Below are 18,384 nucleotides of genomic sequence, written 5' to 3' on the forward strand. Positions count from 1 at the left end.
TTACCATTATGTAATGGCCTTCTTTGTCTCTTTTGATCTTTGTTCGTTTAAAGTCTGTTTTATCCGAGACTAGGATTGCAACCCCTGCCTTTTTTAGTTTTGCATTTGCTTGGTAGATCTTCCTCCATCCCTTTATTTTGAGCCTATGTGTGTCTCTGCACGTGAGATGGGTTTCCTGAATATAGCACACTGATGGGTCTTGACTCTTTATCCAATTTGCCAGTCTGTGCCTTTTAATTGGAGCATTTAGCCCATTTACATTTAAGGTTAGTATTGTTATGTGTGAATTTGATCCTGTCATTATGATGTTAGCAGGTTATTTTGCTCATTAGTTGATGCAGTTTCTTCCTAGCCTTGATGATCTTTACAATTTGGCATGTTTTTGCAGTGGCTGGTACCTGTTGTTCCTTTCCATGTTTAGTGCTTCCTTCAGGAGCTCTTTTAGGGCAGGCCTGGTGGTGACAAAATCTCTTAGCATTTGCTTGTCTGTAAAGTATTTTATTTCTCCTTCACTTATGAAGCTTAGTTTGGCTGGATATGAAATTCTGGGTTGAAAATTCTTTTCTTTAAGCATGTTGAATATTGGCTCCCATTCTCTTCTGGCTTGTAGAGTTTCTGCCAAGAGATCAGCTGTCAGTCTGATGGGCTTCCCTTTGTGGGTAACCCGACCTTTCTCTCTGGCTGCCCTTAACATTTTTTCCTTCATTTCAACTTTGGTGAATCTGACAATTGTGTGTCTTGGAGTTGCTCTTCTCAAGGAGTATCTTTGTGGCATTCTCTGTATTTCCTGAATTTGAATGTTGGCCTGCCTTGCTAGATTGGGGAAGTTCTCCCAGATAATATCCTGCAGAGTGTTTTCCAACTTGGTTCCATTCTCCCCGTCACTTTCAGGTACAACAATTAGACGTAGATTTGGCCTTTTCACATAGTCCCATATTTCTTAGAGGCTTTCTTCATTTCTTTTTATTCTTTTTTCTTTAAACTTCTCTTCACGCTTCATTTCATTCATTTCATCTTCCATCACAGACACCCTTTCTTCCAGTTGATCGCATCGGTTACTGAGGCTTGTGCATTTGTCACGTAGTTCTTGTGCCGTGGTTTTCAGCTCCATCGGGTCCTTTAAGGACTTCTCTGCATTGGTTATTCTAGTTATCCATTTGTCTAATTTTTTTTCAAAGTTTTTAACTTCTTTGCCATTGGTTCGAACTTCCTCCTTTAGCTCAGAGTAGTTTGATCTTCTGAAGCCTTCCTCTCTCAACTCGTCAAAGTCATTCTCTGTCCAGCTTTGTTCCGTTGCTGGTGAGGAGCTGCGTTCCTTTGGAGGAGGAGAGGCACTCTGATTTTTAGAGTTTCCGGTTTTTCTGCTCTGTTTTTTCTCCATCTTCGTGGTTTTATCTACCTTTGGTCTTTGATATGGTGACATACAGATGAGTTTTTGGTGTGGATGTCCTTTCTGTTTATTAGTTTTCCTTCTAACAGTCAGGACCCTCAGCTGCAGGTCTGCTGGAGCTTACTGGAGGTCCACTCCAGACCCTGATTGCCTGGGTATCAGCAGCGGTGGCTGCAGAACAGTGGATATTGGTGAACCGCAAATGCTGCTGCCTGATTGTTCCTCTGGAAGTTTTGTCTCAGAGGAGTACCCCGCTGAGTGAGGTGTCAGTCTGCCCCTACTGGGGAATGCCTCCCAGTTAGGCTACTCGGGAGTCAGGGACCCACTTGAGGAGGCAGTCTGCCCGTTCTCAGATCTCAAGCTGCATGCTGGGAGAATCACTACTCTCTTCAAAGCTGTCAGACAGGGACATTTAAGTCTGCAGAGGTTATTGCTGTCTTTTGTTTGTCTGTGCCCTGCCCCCAGAGGTGGAGCCTATAGAGGCAGGCAGGCCTCCTTGAGCTGTGGTGGGCTCCACCCAGTTTGAGCTTCCCGGCTGCTTTGTTTACCTACTCAAGCCTGAGCAATGGCAGGCGCCCCTCCCCCAGCCTTGCTGCCGCCTTGCAGTTTGATCTCAGACTGCTGTGCTAGCAATGAGTGAGGCTCCGTGGGCATAGGACCCTCCTAGCCATGTGCGGGATATAATCTCCTGGTGTGCCGTTTGTTAAGCCCATTGGAAAAGCGCAGTATTAGGGCGGGAGTGATCCAATTTTCCAGGTGTTGTCTGTCACCCCTTTCTTTGACTAGGAAAGGGAATTCCCTGACCCCTTGCACTTCCCAGGTGAGGTGATGCCTCGCCCTGCTTTGGCTCACGCACGGTGCGCTGCACCCACTGTCCTGCACCCACTGTCTGGCACTCCCCAGTGAGATGAACCCAGTACCTCAGCTGGAAATGCAGAAATCACCCGTCTTCTGCGTTGCTCACACTGGGAGCTGTAGACTGGAGCTGTTCCTATTCGGCCATCTTGGCTCCACCCGATTTCATTCTTTATTATGACCAAATAGTATTCCATTGTGTGCATAAGCAACATCTTTATTCATTCTTCTATTGATGGGCACTTAGGTTGATTCCATATTATTGCTATAATTGAATTGAGCTATAGAACACCCTGCTGTTCTCTGCTGGAGAACTGCTCAATGTGGGGGAAAACACTTCCCCTACACACATTTTGGTGACTGCAAGTGTGTAGTGTCAACTATTTAAGAAAAGAGAAAATGTTTGTTGTTTTTCTAATACATGTATCAACAAGCGTCAATCTCACAAAGAAAACTGGTTAAGAAGAACAAGTGACAGAAAAATACACAGAAGACAATTCCATATATATTGTTTAGTGACACATACATATGTGATGAATTAGAAAGGAAAGCTAGGGAATAGTAGACACTAAAATTCAGATTAGTGGTTACCTCTAGGTAGGAAGAGAGTGGGGATACAACTCGGGGAGGAACACACAAAGGGCTTCAAAGGTTTCATAATGTGCAGTTTCTTTTCTTTTTAAACTGACACATAATAGTACATATTTATGGGGTAAAGTATGATGTTTTGATACGTGTATACACTGTGTAAAAATCAAATCAGCGTCTTCAGGATATATCGTCTCATACATTTAACATTTCTTTGTAGTGAAACATTCACAATCCTCTCTTCTAGTTATCTTGAAATATACAGTACAACACTGTTAACCACAGTCAACCTACTGTGCAACAGAACACCAGAACTTATTCCTCCTCTCTAACTGTAACTCTGTACCAGCTGACCAGTTTCTCCTTACCTCCCAACTCTTCTCAGCCTCTGGTAACTACTACTCTACTCTCATAGCTATGAGATCAACTTTACACTTCACATATGAATGAATCATGCAGTGTTTGTCTTCCTGTGCCTGGCTTTCTTATTTCATTTAATTATCTCCAGGTTCTTCCATGTTGCTGCAAATGACAGCATTTCATTCTTTTAATGGCTGAATAATATTCCATTGTGTGTGTGTGTGTATATATATCATATATATACATACATATATATACATACATATATATATATACATATATATGATATATATATCACATTCTCTTTATACATTCATACATTGATGGACACTTAGGTTGATTTTATGTCTTGGCTATTGTGAATTATGCTGTAATAAACATGGCAGTGAAGATATCTCTGTCATAGATTTCATTTCCTTTAGATATATACCCAGTAGTGGGATTGCTGAGTCATATGGTAGTTTATTTTTAGTTTTCTGAGGAACTTCCATACTGTTTTCCACAATGGCTGTACTAATTTACATTACCACCAACAGTGTATAAGAGTTCCCCCTTTCTACACATCCATGCCTGCATTTGTTATTTTTTATCTTTTTGATACCATCCATTCTAACTCAGGTGAAGTAATACATCCCTGTGGTTTTTATTTGCATTTCCCTGATTAGTGATGCTGAGTATTTTTTCACATACCCATTGGCCATTTGTATGTCTTTTTTTGAGAACTATCTATTCAGATCTTTTGCCCATTTTCCATTGGATTATTTATTTTGCCGTTGAGTTTACTTCCTTACATATTCTGAATATTAACCCCTTATCAGATGCATACTTTGCAAATAGATTCTCCCATTCTGTAAACTGTCTATTCACTCTGTTGACTGTTGCCTTTGCCGTGCAGAAGCTTTTTAGTTTGGTGTAATCCCATTTATCTATATTTGCTATTGCTGCCTATGCTTTTGGGGTCTTATCCAAAAAATTCTTGCTCAGACCAAGTCATGAAGCATTTCCCCCATGTTTTCTTCTAGTAGTTTTATTGTTTCAGGTCTTACTTTTAAGTCTTTAATTCATTTTGAGTTTATTTTTGTATAGGTAACATTCTATTTCTCAGGCTGTGTGATGAATATGCGAGTGTTCCTGCTCACCAAACTTTATATATATTGTATTTATGTTCTTTTGCACATATGGAATATTGGTTTTTTAAAAGTTTCACACATCTTAACACTGTTTTTATGAAAACCAGAAAGATGGTAAGCCTCTGAAAGTGTAAAACCTTTTATGATTATGTTGAATGCTGATATCCTCTGTAGACAGCTTGGTCTCACCAGTTGTCTCTGTTTACTCTGTGTTAGTTTGTCAGTTTCCACCTACGCTATGCCTTACTGCTTCACAATTTTATCCCTAGGTAATCTAATTCAATTAGAGCATCAACATCACAGACTATCACAAAATCATTACTGATATGCTTTCAAACTCTTTGGGAAAAAAAGGCTGGGATCAGCACTCAGAATTCCTTTTCTACAGACACATTTATAAATGGATTTGTTAAACAGATTATTTCTGTCTCCAACGTATTTTCTAAGTTGCTAATATCTAGCAACTTTAGTTGCTATATATATATACACGTGTATATATATATACACGCGTGTATATATATATGTGCTGGTGAACAGCATACTATTGTTTCTACTTTGATCTCGACATAATTATTCATTAATGTTTATTAGTCAAAGTATGGATCTACAAAACGAGCCAAACAGAGACACATCCAGACACACTCCACACACTCACATGTATGTATATATATCAGTGATATATGTGCATATGGATACGTGTATATCAGTGAAATCTACCCCAAGTCCTAAATTTCCTTTCAAGAAACAGCTTTTACTAGAAATCAACTAGCAATTTGATAATCAACTCTACTATCTAATTCATAAGGCAAAACATCAAAAGAAGGCTGGGTGTGGTGGCTTACACCTGTAATCCCAGCACTTTGGGAGGCCAAGGTGGGCAGATCACGAGGTCAAGAGGTCAAGACCAGCCTGGCCAACATAGTGAAACCCCGTTTCTACTAAAAATACAAAAATTAGCTGGGCATGGTGGCGGGCACCTGTAATCCCAGCTACTCGGGAGGCTGAGGCATGAGACTCGCTTGAATCCGGGAGGCAGAAGTTGCAGTGGGCTGAGACCATGCCAATGCACTCCAGCCTGGGCAACAAAGCAAGGCTCTGTCTCAAAAAAAAAACAAACAAAAAACCAACATCAAAAGAATACCATCTCTCTTAATTCTTTTTTTGTTTGTTTGTTTATAAAGACAGGGTCTCTACGTGGCCCAGACTCCTGGGCTCAAGCAATCCTCCCACCCTGGCCTCTCAAAGTGCTAGGACTACAGGCATGAACTACCATGCCTGGACTTCTTTCTCTTAATTCTGATTCCTACTTTTTGCTAATAAGTCAAATTAACAGTATAATAACCAAATGATGCTGACACCTGGAAAGAAGAAGAAAAGGACCTAAGGCAGAAGCCCAGTGGATTTACCTTCTGTAAATCACCAAGATGAGACAATCATTCTAGCACTGTCCCACTTAATAGCCAAATCAGTACTTCAATCTGATCTAAACTGACAGCCAGAGATTCAGAATGTGAGTTTCATAAGGGCAGGAACTTTTTTTTTTCTGCAGCTGTAATCCCACCGCCAAGAAACAATGCCTAGCACATGGTAGGCGCTCAATAAATATTTGCTGAGTAAATGAATCAAAGATAGAAAACGATGCCTATGTAAGGTTGTGGCGCTTAACCTTGCTTAACATAGCTCCTTACGGAAAGCTAAGAAAATCTAAAAGTTACTGAATAAAGCAGAAAAAAATTGCTTTATCAGTGGAAGTTTTCTCAGAAAAGTAAAATATGATCAATCTCTGGGTCTTGACCCAAACATTAAAAAGAAAATAAATATGCCCATGGTAGAAGAGTTGCTATCTAAGCACTACCCACACCTTCTGTTCTCTCAACTTCTCCCCTAAAAGTCTGCCCCACATGCAGAAAGTTTGGTCACTCATGGTAGGCTAAAATATTGTTTGATGGAGAAAACATTTTGAGGGGCAAAAGTGAGAAGAAGAATGCAGATAACAATGTAGCTTTTAAAGACTATAAAAGGTTATTGTTTTTGTTTGTTTTGTTTGTTTTTGAGATACAGTCTTACTCTGTTGCCCAGGCTGGAGTGCAGTGGCACGGTCTCAACTCACTACAACCTCCAACTCCCAGTTTCAAGCAATTCTCCTGCTCAGCCTCCCGAGTAGCTGGGACTACAGATGCACGCCACCACACCCGGCTAATTTTTTTTTATTTTTAGTAGAGATGGGGTTTCACCATGTTGGCCAGGCTGGTCTCGAACTTGTGACCTCAAGTGATCCACCTACCTCAGCCTCCCAAAGTGCTAAGATTACAGGTATGAGCCACCATGCCTGACCCTTAAAGACTATAAAAGGTCTTTTATGCCCGAGGGGGAGAAATGTCTGCTTTAGTCACACTTAACAGTAGTTGTGACAGAAGATGTTTGCATCAAATGTCACCACTGGTTTACTAATATACATAGGCCACATCCTCCATTTCAGCAGGGAATAATTCTGTTATGAATTTTTCTTTCTAGAAACACAAACCTCAGCCTACCTAGTTGGACTGCCTTAAACAATTACTCAATGGTTTGAATAAGTTCTGTGGTCTTTCTTATTGGGAAAAATTAGAGAGTGATTCTATATCTGAATGCAGCACACAGAAGGTTCCACACTGTTTTTCTTCCCAGAGGAACTGGGCCACTCCCCATTCTGAATGTTCATTATTGTCTTTCATATGCGTCTGATAAATTTATTAAAAACACCATCTGGATGGGACTGAGCTTTCTGCTCTATTTCTAGTCTTCCAGTTTCCTCCCTTGTCCCACTGGAATTTCTGTCCCAATTTGTGTCACTTTGTTTACAAAACCATGCTGCCAAAACCCAGTGTCTTGCGTCTGTCTCTTTCTGGTGTTCCTTTGCCATCCCTCACCTACATCCCTATTACAACAGCCTGTGCTAGGAGCAAAAGGCAAAGGGGAACCGCCTGGACAGAAATTACTTTTCCCCCTCTGTGCACATAGCAATTCTGCTCAGACAAATTTAATTTGCTGCTTCTGAATGCAAAAGTTGCATGTTAACAAAGTGTATACATTCTGCAAAGCGTATGAATATTGGAATGACTCAGACTGCAGGGAACTGCAGAAAAAGTGATCTGAAAACAATTTTATTGCTCTCTGTTCTTACAAAGCACCAGGGGTGGCCAACAACTTGCCTCTAAATTTAATTCAGGAGTAATAAATTTTTTAAAAGGCAGTATTACTTCAGTAGGACATGACCTGAGGGCCACCTGTACCAGCTATATTTAAAGATAAGACTGACATGTTATTTAACTGTCTCCAGAGATCACTTTTGAGAGGTGGAGGAAAAAGACCCACTTGAAGCAGATTTTATAAAAGGAAATAACACTTAGCAGTTATAGAGGACTGTCATCTTCAAACACTGTGCTCTGCTGGGCTTTATTCAATGTTTCCCTGGCTGTTTTCATTACAAAATTGTTTTCTAACAGCACAGTGGTTCATGCAGCAAGCAAATGGTTAATAATCTCTGAGTAGATCATTCTCTATTGCCAAGATTTTCATAGAGATACAAAGCATTTCCTGTTTAAGAAGATAACTATTAGCTTAAGGTCCTACCTAGATGTCTTCCCACAGACCTATCACTTCTTTTTTTAAAGGAGGAAACACACCAGTGGCCTAGCCCCAGGCCTACACAGGAATTTGTTGCTGATCAGGCAAGCTTCTAACCCAACTGTAATCCAACCTTCTATCAAATTATTCAAGAGGAAAAAATATCCACAGCTGTTCTGTCTTAACAGCTGTAAAAGAACAATAGCTAATTAGAGAACAAGCCCATCTTTCTTGGAAACTATCAAAAAGCTGTAAAAATGTATTCTACAACACAGGCACTTAGTTATATTAATGCCTAGTTCTATCTATCAGGTTAAGAAAATCACTTTTCAATCATATATTACATCACCAAAGAAAAACCATGGGTTATATATAGCATACAATTTTTAAGCTTTTCCTTTCCCAAAGTTTCCCCCAGCTGCTTCTGTGAGAAGGCTGCTTCTGAACACACTTCCAGAGAATTCAGTCCTGACCACCTCTCCATACCTGTGGGTGAAGCCCATGGGTGGAAAACAGGATATGCCTTTTGAAAACTGGAGCCCCTTTCCCCTAATCGATTTTTCCTTCTTTCTTTGCTATTTTGTCTGTTTAATTAGCATTAATCCAGTATGCTGATCTTTCCTGTTCTAGCTCCAATTTTTACATTACCAAGGTTGCCCAAATCACATCTTAAGATTATAAGGTCTCCGAAAATCATGCTGAGTCCATTTTAGCCAGTGATAAGAAGAGGTTAAAACTTCCCTAAACTTCAGATGTGTTCCCCTCCACCTTTTGCCCCTCAAACACATGCAAATTTTATGAAGCTATAGCTCTAAACACTTCAGAGGAAGTGGCCTGCTTTCTAGAAGATAAGAAATCAGAGATGGTTATCCCCAGGGACAGAAGTGAGGTGATGTGGCAACAGTAGATCTCAAACATACAAGTTCACCAGGATCAGTGAATTTTTTCTCTCTCCTCACACTGGGGCCTTTGAATGAAAGCACTTTCCAAAAATAACTGTATGGTTTACTCTCTTATGTGTAGTTTGACAATCCTGTAGTTTAAATGCTAGAGGTTTTAGCTGAGAAAATCAATTCAAAGGCCTTAAAGAATCAAGCATCAGATGTTAGCAGTAATAACCACTGCAGTATATCAAAGAGGGATTCACTCTGAAGGTGAGGCCTTGAAATTGAGGACAGAGGCATTTCCAGGTATAAAGAAAAAAGATACCCCAAACATCCAATTCTGTGTTTGAACTAATAGGCAATATCTCTATTTTTTTCTTTCCTCCGGACATAACTTGTCAGGGAAGAGACTTTACATCTGCACTGTAAACATAACATGTGATTTATACAAACACAGGAGAAGGAATAACCAACATACAAATAGTCACTTAAACTGGTTTTGCAAGTTTTCAAAATGATTTCTCAAAAAATTAAGAAGTTTTAATATAAAGGGCATCTTTTTCTGTGAGTAGTATCATAAGTTTCACATGAATTTATTTTTCCTTCTTCCCTAAAAGATGTTCAAATTGTTGCAGGATTGCTAGTTAAAATCAACAGAGTTTTGTTTTGTTTCTGTTTTTTTGAGGCAGGGTCTCACTCTGTTGCCCAGGCTGGAGTGCACTGGCATGATCACGGCTCACTGCAGCCTCGACCTCTCACAGGATGAGGTGATCCTCCCACCTCAGCCTCTGGAGTAGCTGGGACTACAGGTATGTGCCACCAAGCCTGGCTTATTTATTTATTTATTTATTTTTGTATTTTTTGTAGAGATGGGATTTTGCTATATTGCCCAGGCTGGTCTTAAACTCCTGAGCTCAAGCATTTCTCTTGCCTCAGCCCCCCAAAGTGCTGGGATTACAGGCCTGAGCCACTGCGCCTGGGCCAACAGAGTTATTTTTGTACCACACTACGAGTTTAAAGGGTCGTCAGGTCACAACAAGTTTGTGACTCAAGTCAGATATGTCACCACAGCTTGGGGAATATTTCTCATTCACATTGAACAGAGAACAAAAGACATGCAAAAGGTTGTTGAAAAATCCCACAAAAAGGCCAGGTGCAGTGGCTCATGCCTGTAATCCCAGCACTTTGGGAGGCTGAAGCGGGTGGATCACCTGAGGTCAGGAGTTCGAGACCAGCCTGGCCAACATGGTGAAACCCTGTCTCTACTAAAAATACAAAAATTAGCTGGGCGTGGTGGTGGGCGCCTATAATCCCAGCTACTTGGAAGGCTGAGGCAGGAGAATTGCTTAACCCAGGAGGCAGAGGTTGCAGTGAGCCGAGATCATACCATTGCACTCTGGCCTTGGTGACTGAGTGAGATTCCATCTCCCAAATAAACAAACAAACAAACAAACAAAAAAAACCACGAAAAAGTGGTGGTTTATTTAATACTTTTTTTTTTTTTGAGACGGAATCTCTCTCTGTTGCCAGGCTGATGTGATCTCGGCTCACTGCAACCTCCGACTCCCTGGTTCAAGCGATTCTCCTGCCTCAGCCTCCCGAGTAGCTGGGACTACAGGCACGCACCACCACGCCCAGCTAACTTTTGTATTTTTAGTAGAGACGGGGTTTCACCATGTTGGCCAGGATGGTCTCAATCTCCTGACCTCGTGATCTGCCCTCCTTGGCCTCCCAAAGTGCTGGGATTACAGGTGTGAACCACTGCGCCCAGCCTATTTAATAATTTTTTTTAACGATCCTTTAATAAACAATAAAGTAGCAGACTTTCTTTTTTTTTTTTTTTAAGCTAGAGGCTGTATCTGGTTCAAACATTAATATTTCTTTAAAATGCATCAATAACTATAAAATTTGATTTTTTCTAAAAGTAGTACTAACAGTGAGGTGTTTAAACATTAAATGGAGCTGGGTATGCTATAGAGAAAATGTCCCCATCAGATCTGTGGCAAGTATGCTCCTACAATCCCACTTTGGCAGAATCTTCCTGCCAGAGCCTTTGGAGGCAGAGAGAAAAAGGTGAGACATAACACCAAATCTCTTGTGCCTTAACCCTCACAAACCATCCTGGATTGAGTGAGAGGTGTGAGAAGGAAAGAATCTCTGCAGATCTCATGAAAATAAGACTGGAATGTAGAAGAAACATACCAGGGGGAAAAGTGAGTACGAACTTCTGAATACTGCATTCAGTATTAAGACTCTTTAATCAAACCACAAAGGGTGCCTGAGGGAACAACTTGTCCCACTGGGCACTCTCAGTTCTACCCTGAGGCACCAGTCCAGGTCTGTGGGTAAATTGGGCAAATCCCTGAGTGTGAAGGACGCCTCCTGAGCTGTGAACTTGGAGACCTGGCGCAGTTTGGCTTCAAAGGCAGCCAAAGTCTTCCAAATCACCTGGAATGACCCTAATCAGACTTCTGAAGTAGTTATCAGAAAAAAAAAAAATCTGGGCAAAATATATAATTTATACTATGTTCTGGGGGCCAAAATTAATCTAGATTGAGGAAACAAAATCATGCCATGTTTTTCAGTAGACTTAACTGAATGTGTGATGAAAAAAGTACAATAAAAGGTAATTTTAAAAGAGCCTTTTACTATTGTTTTAAATTCTTTTAATGACCTACATTCAGTGCTTTTGGAAATGAAAAAATGGATACAGTAGTTTTTTTTTATTTTTTAATTTTTGTGGGTACATAGTAAGCATATATATATTTACGGGGTATATGAAATATTTTGGTACCGGGTATCCATCACCTCAAGCATTTATTCTTTGTGTTACAAACAATCCAATTATACCCTTCTAGCTTTGTTTTGTTTTGTTTTGTTTTTTGAGACGAAGTCTCGCTCTGTCACCCAGGCTGGAGTGCAGTGGCGTGATCTTGACTCACTGCAACCTCCCCCCGGGTTCAAGCAATTCTCCTGCCTCAGCCTCCTGAGTAGCTGAGTTTACAGGCAGGCGCCACCTCGCCTGGCTAATTTTTTTTGTAATTTTAGTAGAGACGGGGTTTCACCATGTTGGCCAGGCTGGTCTCGAACTCCTGACCTCAGGTGATCTGCCTGCCTCGGCCTCCCAAAGTGCTGGGATTACAGGCGTGGGCCACTGCACCCGGCCCTTCTAGTTTTTTTTAAATGTACAATTAAATTATTATTGACTATAGTCACCTTGCTGTGCTATGAAACGCTAGATCTTATTCATCCTTTCTATTTTTTTTTTTTCTGTATCTATTAACCATCCCCACTTGCCCCCTACCCACACACTACCTTTCACAGTCTCTGGTAAGAATCATTCTACTCTCTATCTCCATGAGTTCAATTGTTTTCATTTTTAGCTCCCACAAGTAAGTGAGAGCCTGGCTTATTTCACTTAACATAAAGACCTCTAGTTCCATCCACGTTGTTGCAAATGACAGGATATCATTCCTTTTTATGGCTGAATAGTGCTCCATTGTGTGTATGTACCACATTTTCTTTATCCATTCATCTATTGATGGAGACTTAACGTTGCTTCCAAATCTTGGCTATTGTGAACAGTGCTGCAATAAACATGGGAGTGCAGATATCGTTTCAATATACTGATTTCCTTTCTTTTGGGTACATATCTAAAAGTGTGATTGCTGTATCATATGGTAGCTCTATTTTTAGTTTTTTGAGGAACCTCCAAACTGTTCTCCATAGTGGTTGAACTAATTTATATTCCCACCAACAGTGTACAAGGGTTCCCTTTTCCCCACATCTTTGTCAACATTTGTTATTGTCTGTCTTTTGGATAAAAGCTATTTTAACTGGGGTGACATGATATCCCATTGTAGTTTTGGTGTGCATTTTTCTGAAGATCAATAATTTAGAGTACCTGAGCACCTTTTCTTTTTTATTTTTATTTTTTTGAGACGGAGTCTTACTCTGTCGCCCAGGCTGGAGTGCGGTGGCGCGATCTTGACTCACTGGAACCTCCACCTCCTGGGTCCATGCCATTCTCCTGCATCAGCCTCCTGAGTAGCTGGGACTACAGGCATGCACCACCATGCCCAGCTAATTTTTTATTTTTAGTAGAGACGTGGTTTCACTACATTGGTCAGGCTGGTCTCAAACTCCTGACCTCAGGTGATCCACCCGCCTCGGCCTCCCAAAGTGCTGGGATTACAGGAGTGAGCCACCATGCCCAGCCAACCTGAGCACCTTTTCATATGCCTGTTTTCCATTTCTATGTCTTCTCTTGAGAAATGTCTATTCAGATCTTTTGCTCATTTTTAATCGGATTATTTGATTGTTTTCCCTATAGAGTTGTTTGAGTTCCTTATATATTCTGGTTATTAATCCCTTGTCAGATAAGTACTTTGCAAATATTTTCTCCCATTCCTGTGGAATATTTCTTTGCTACAATTGTTTCTTTTGCTGTACAGAAGCTTTTTAACTTGATGTGATCCCATCATCCATTTCTGCTTTGGTTGCCTGTGCTTGTGGGTTATTACTCAAGAAACCTTTATCCATTCCAATGGCCTGGAGAGTTCTTTCAATGTTTTCTTTTACTAGCTTCGTAGTTTGAGAGAGTAAATTTATGTATTTAATCATTTTGATTTGATATTTGTATATGGAGAGGGAGATAGAGGGGTCTGGTTTCATTCTTCCACATATGGATATCCAGTTTTCCCAGCATCACTTATTGAAGACTACCTTTTCTCCAGTATATATTCTTGGCACCTTTGTCGAAAATGAGTTCACTGTAGTTGTGTGGATTTATTTCTGGGTTCTCTATTCTGTTCTATTGGTCTATGTGTCTGTTTTTACGCCAGTACCATCCTGTTTTGGTTACCACAATTCTATAGTATAATTTGAAGTCAGGTAATGTGATTCTTTCAGTTTTGTTCTTTTTGTTCAGGACATCTTTGGCTATTCCAGGTCTTTTGTGGTTCCATATAAATTTTAGGATAGTCTTTCTATTTCTGTGAAGAATGTCATTGGTATTTTGAGAGGGATTGAACTGAATGTGTAGACTGCTTTGGATAGTATGGACATTTTAACAATATTGATTCTTTCAATCCATGGACATGAAATATCTTTACATTTTTTGTGTCTTCTTTAATTTCTTTCACCAATGTTTTATAGTTTTCATTGTAGAAATCTTTCATTTCTTTGATTAATTCCTAAATATTTAATTTTATTTGTAGCTATTGTAAATAAGATTACTTTCTTGATTTCTTTTTCAGATTGTTTGCCATAAGCATATAAAAATGCTACTGGTGATTTTCTATCTTACAACTTTACTGAATTGATTGGTTCTAATAATTTTTTGGTGGAGTCTTTAGGTTTTTTCAAATATAGGATCATATCTTCAAACAAGGGTAATTTGACTTCTTCATTTCCAAACTGGATGCTCTTTATTTCTTTCTCTTCTCTGACTGCTCTGGCTAGGACTTCCACTACTATGTTGAAAGTCCTAAGTGGTGAAAGTGGGCATCCTTGTTATGTTCCCGATCTTAGAGGAAATGATTTCAGTTTTTCCCCATCAGTATGATACTAGCTGTGGGTCTGTTTTATATGGCTTTTATTATGTTGAGGTATGTTCCTTCTATACCCAGTTTCTTGAACTTTATCATAAAGGGATGTAGAATTTTATCAAATGCTTTTTCATCATCAATGGAAATAATTATATGGTTTTTGTCCTTTATTATTGATATGATATATCATGTTGATTGATTTGCATATGTTGAACCATTCTTGCATCCTTGGGATAAATTCCACTTGGTCATGATGAATTATCTTTTTTTTTTTTTTTTTTTTTGAGACGGAGTCTCACTCCGTCGTCCAGGCTGGAGTGCAGTGGTGTCATCTTGGCTCACTGCAACCTCCGCCTCCGGGGTTCAAGTGATTCTCCTGCCTCAGCCTCCTGAGTAGCTGGGACTACGGGTGCATACCCCCACATCCGGCTAATTTTTGTATTTTTAGTAGAGATGGGGTTTCACCAGGCTGGTCGCAAATTCCTGACCTCAGGTGATCCACCTGCCTTGACCTCCCAAAGTGCTGGGATTATAGGTGTGAGCCACTGTGCCTGGTGAATGAACTTTTAATGTGATGTTGCCAGTATTTTGTATTTAAAATATTTATGTATTTCAAATACAAAATACCGGCAACATCACATTTGTTGTTTGTTAGTATTCTGTTGAGGATGTTTACATCAGAGGTATTGACCTGTAATTTTATTTTATTTTATTTTATTTATTTATTTTTGAGCTGGAGTCTCGCTCTGTCGCCCAGGCTGGAGCGCAGTGGGGTGATCTCGGCTCACTGCAAGCTCCGCCTCCCGGGTTCACGCCATTCTCCTGCCTCAGACTCCGGAGTAGCTGGGACTACAGGCACCTGCCACCACACCCGGCTAATTTTTTGTATTTTTAGTAGAGATGGGGTTTCACCATGTTAGCCAGGATGAATTTTATTTTTTTTTAATGTGTCTTTGTCTGGTTTTGATAACAGAATAACACTGACCTTGTAGAATGAGTTTGGAAGTATTCTCTCCACCTTTATTTTTCAGAATAATATGAGTAGAATTAGTATTAGTTCTTTAAGTATTTGGTAAAACTCAGCAGTGAAGCACTTGGGTCCTGGGCTTTTCTTTATTTCTTTCTCTTTCTTTTCTTTCTTTGGGAGACTTTTTATTACGGCTTCAATCTCGTTACTTGTTATTGGTCTGTTCAGGTTTTGGATTTCTTCATGGTTCAGTCTTGGTAAGTTGTTAAGTTAGAAATTTATCCATTTCTTCTAGGTTTTCCAATTTATTGGCATATATTTGCTTATAGCAGCCTCTAATGATCCTTTAAATTTCTGCAGTATTGGTTGTAATGTCTTTGTATTCATCTCTGATTTATTTATTTATTTATTTTTGAGACAAAGTCTTGCTCTGTCGCCCAGGCTGGAGTGCAGTGGCGGGATCTTGGCTCACTGCAAGCTCCGCCTCCCGGGTTCACGCCATTCTCCTGCCTCAGCCTCCCTAGTATCTGGGACTATAGGCGCCCGCCACCACATCTGGCTAATTTTTTGTATTTTTAGTAGAGACGGGGTTTCACCATGTTAGCCAGGATGGTCTCGATCTCCTGACCTCATGATCCGCCTGCCTCAGCCTCCCAAAGTGCTGGGATTACAGGCGTGAGCCACCATGCCTGGCCTCTGATTTTCTTTCTTGGCATCCTCTGTTTTTCTAAGTTAGACTGGCTAAAGGTTTGTCAATTTTATTTTTCAAAAAAGCAACTTTTTGTTCCATTGATCTTTTGTATTGTTTTCTTCATTTCAATTTCATTTACTTCTGCTCTGATCTTTATTCTCTCTTTCCTTCTACTAACTTTAGATTTGGTTTGCTCTTGCTTTTCTAGTTCTTTAAGATAAATCATTAGGTTGTTTATTTGAAGTTTTTCTTCTTTTTTTGATGCAGGCACTTACAGCTATAAACTTCTCTTTTAGTACCGCTTTCGCTGTATCCCACAGTTTTGTTTTTTTTTTTAAATCCCACAGGTTTTGGTATGTTGTGTTTCCATTATCATTTGTTTCAAAAATATTTTCAATTTCCTTCTTAATCTCTTCCTTGACCCACTGGTCATTCAGAGGCATACTGTTTAATTTGCATGTGTTTGGACAGTTTCCAAAATTTCTCTTCTTACTGATTTCTAGTTTTATTCCATTATGGTCAGAGAAGATATTTGATATTATTTCAGTTTTTTTGAATGTTTTGAGACTTGTTTTGTGGCCTAAGATATGGTCTGTCCTTTAGAATAAACCATGTGTTGAGCAGAAGAATGTGTATTCTGCAGCTGTTGGATGAAATGTTCTGTAAATATCTATTAGGTCCAGTTGGTCTACAGCACAGAGTAAGTCTGATGTTTCTTTATTGATTTTCTGTCTAAATGATCGGTCCAATGCTGAAAGTGGGGTGCTGAAGTCTCTAGCTATCATTGTATTAGAGTCTCTCTCTTTAGCTCTAATAATATTTGCTTTATATATCAGGGTGCTCCAGTGTTGGGTGCATATATATTTATAATTGTCATATCCTCTTACTGAGTTGACCCCTTTATCACTATATATGATCTTATTTGTCTCTTTTTATAGATTTTGTCTTGAAATCTATTTTGTCTGATAAAAGTATAGCTACTCCTGTTCTTTTTTGGTTTCCACTGGCATGGAATGTCTTTTTGTATCACTTTAGTTTCAGTCTATGTGTTTCTTTATATGTGAAGTGTGTTATGTGTAGACAACAGATTGTTGGGTCTTGTTTTTTTATCCATTCACCCACTCTATGCCCTTTGGAGAGTTTAGTCCATTTATATTCAGTGTTATTGCTGATGAGTAATGACTTACTCCTGCCATTTTATTATTTGTTTCCTGGTTGTTCTGTGGTCTTCTCTTGCTTTCTGTCATCTTTTTAGTGAAGGTGATTTTTTCTGGTGCTATGTTTTAATTTCTTGCTCTTTATTTTTTGTATCTATTGTATGTTTTTAGATTTGAGGTTACCATGAGACTTGCAAGTAATATGACCCATTATTTTAAACTGTTAACAACACTGATTACATAAACAAGAAAAAAGAAAACTAATAAAAATTCTATAATTTAACTTCATCTCCCCACTTTTTAACTTTCTGTGGTTTCTATTTATATATTATTGTACTGTATATGTCTTCAAAAGTTGTTGTAGTTATTATTTTAATCACTTCATCTTTTCATCTTTCTACTTAAGATATGAGTGGTTTATATACTACAATCTCAGTCTTCAAATGTTCTTTTTCTGTGTACTTATTATTACCAGTGAATTTTGTACCTTCAGATGACTTCTTATTGCTCGTTAACATCCTTTCCTTTTGGACCAAAGGACTCCCTTTGGCATTTCTTGTAGGACAGGTCTAGTGTTGATGAAATCCCTCGCCTTTTGTTTGTCTGGCAAAGTATTTATTTCTCCTTCATGTTTAAAGGATATTTTTTCTGGATATACTATTCTAGGGTAAAAGGTTTTCCTTTAGCACTTAGTTTTTTATTTTTTTTGAGATGGAGTCTTGCTCTGTCGCCAGGCTGGAGTGCAATGGCGTGATCTCGGCTCACTGCAACCTCCACCTCCTGGATTCAAGTGATTCTCCTGCCTCAGCCTCCCAAGTAGCTGGCATTACAGACGTGCAGCACCATGCTCGGTCCATTTTTGGTATTTTTAGTAGAGACAGGGTTTCACTATGTTGGCCAGGCTGGTCTCGAACTCCTGACCTCGTGATCCACCAGCCTCGGCCTCCCAAAGTGCTGAATTACAGGCATGAGCCACTGTGCCTGACCTTCCTTCAGCACTTTAAATATGTCATGCCACTCTCTTCTGGCCTGTAGGTTTGCACTGAAAGGTCTGCTGCCAGACATACTGAGCTCCACTGTATGTTATTTGTTTCTTTTCTCTTGCTGCTTTTAGGATCCTTTCTTTTTATCCCTAACCTTTGGGAATTTGATTATTAAATGCCTTGAGGCAATTTTCTTTGGGTTAAATCTGCTTAATGTTCTAAAC

General features: G+C 39.6%; 1 protein-coding gene across 5 annotated transcripts in view; it reads right to left on the reverse strand.

The window, feature by feature from the left end:
- BTBD9 (BTB domain containing 9) overlaps nucleotides 1-18,384 on the reverse strand; it is a 482,019-nt gene that overhangs the window by 134,061 nt on the left and 329,574 nt on the right. The gene's annotated exons all lie outside the window — the stretch shown is intronic.

The sequence above is a fragment of the Gorilla gorilla genome, chromosome 5 (assembly GCF_029281585.2).
Source record: "Gorilla gorilla gorilla isolate KB3781 chromosome 5, NHGRI_mGorGor1-v2.1_pri, whole genome shotgun sequence".
Classification (NCBI taxonomy): domain Eukaryota; kingdom Metazoa; phylum Chordata; class Mammalia; order Primates; family Hominidae; genus Gorilla; species Gorilla gorilla.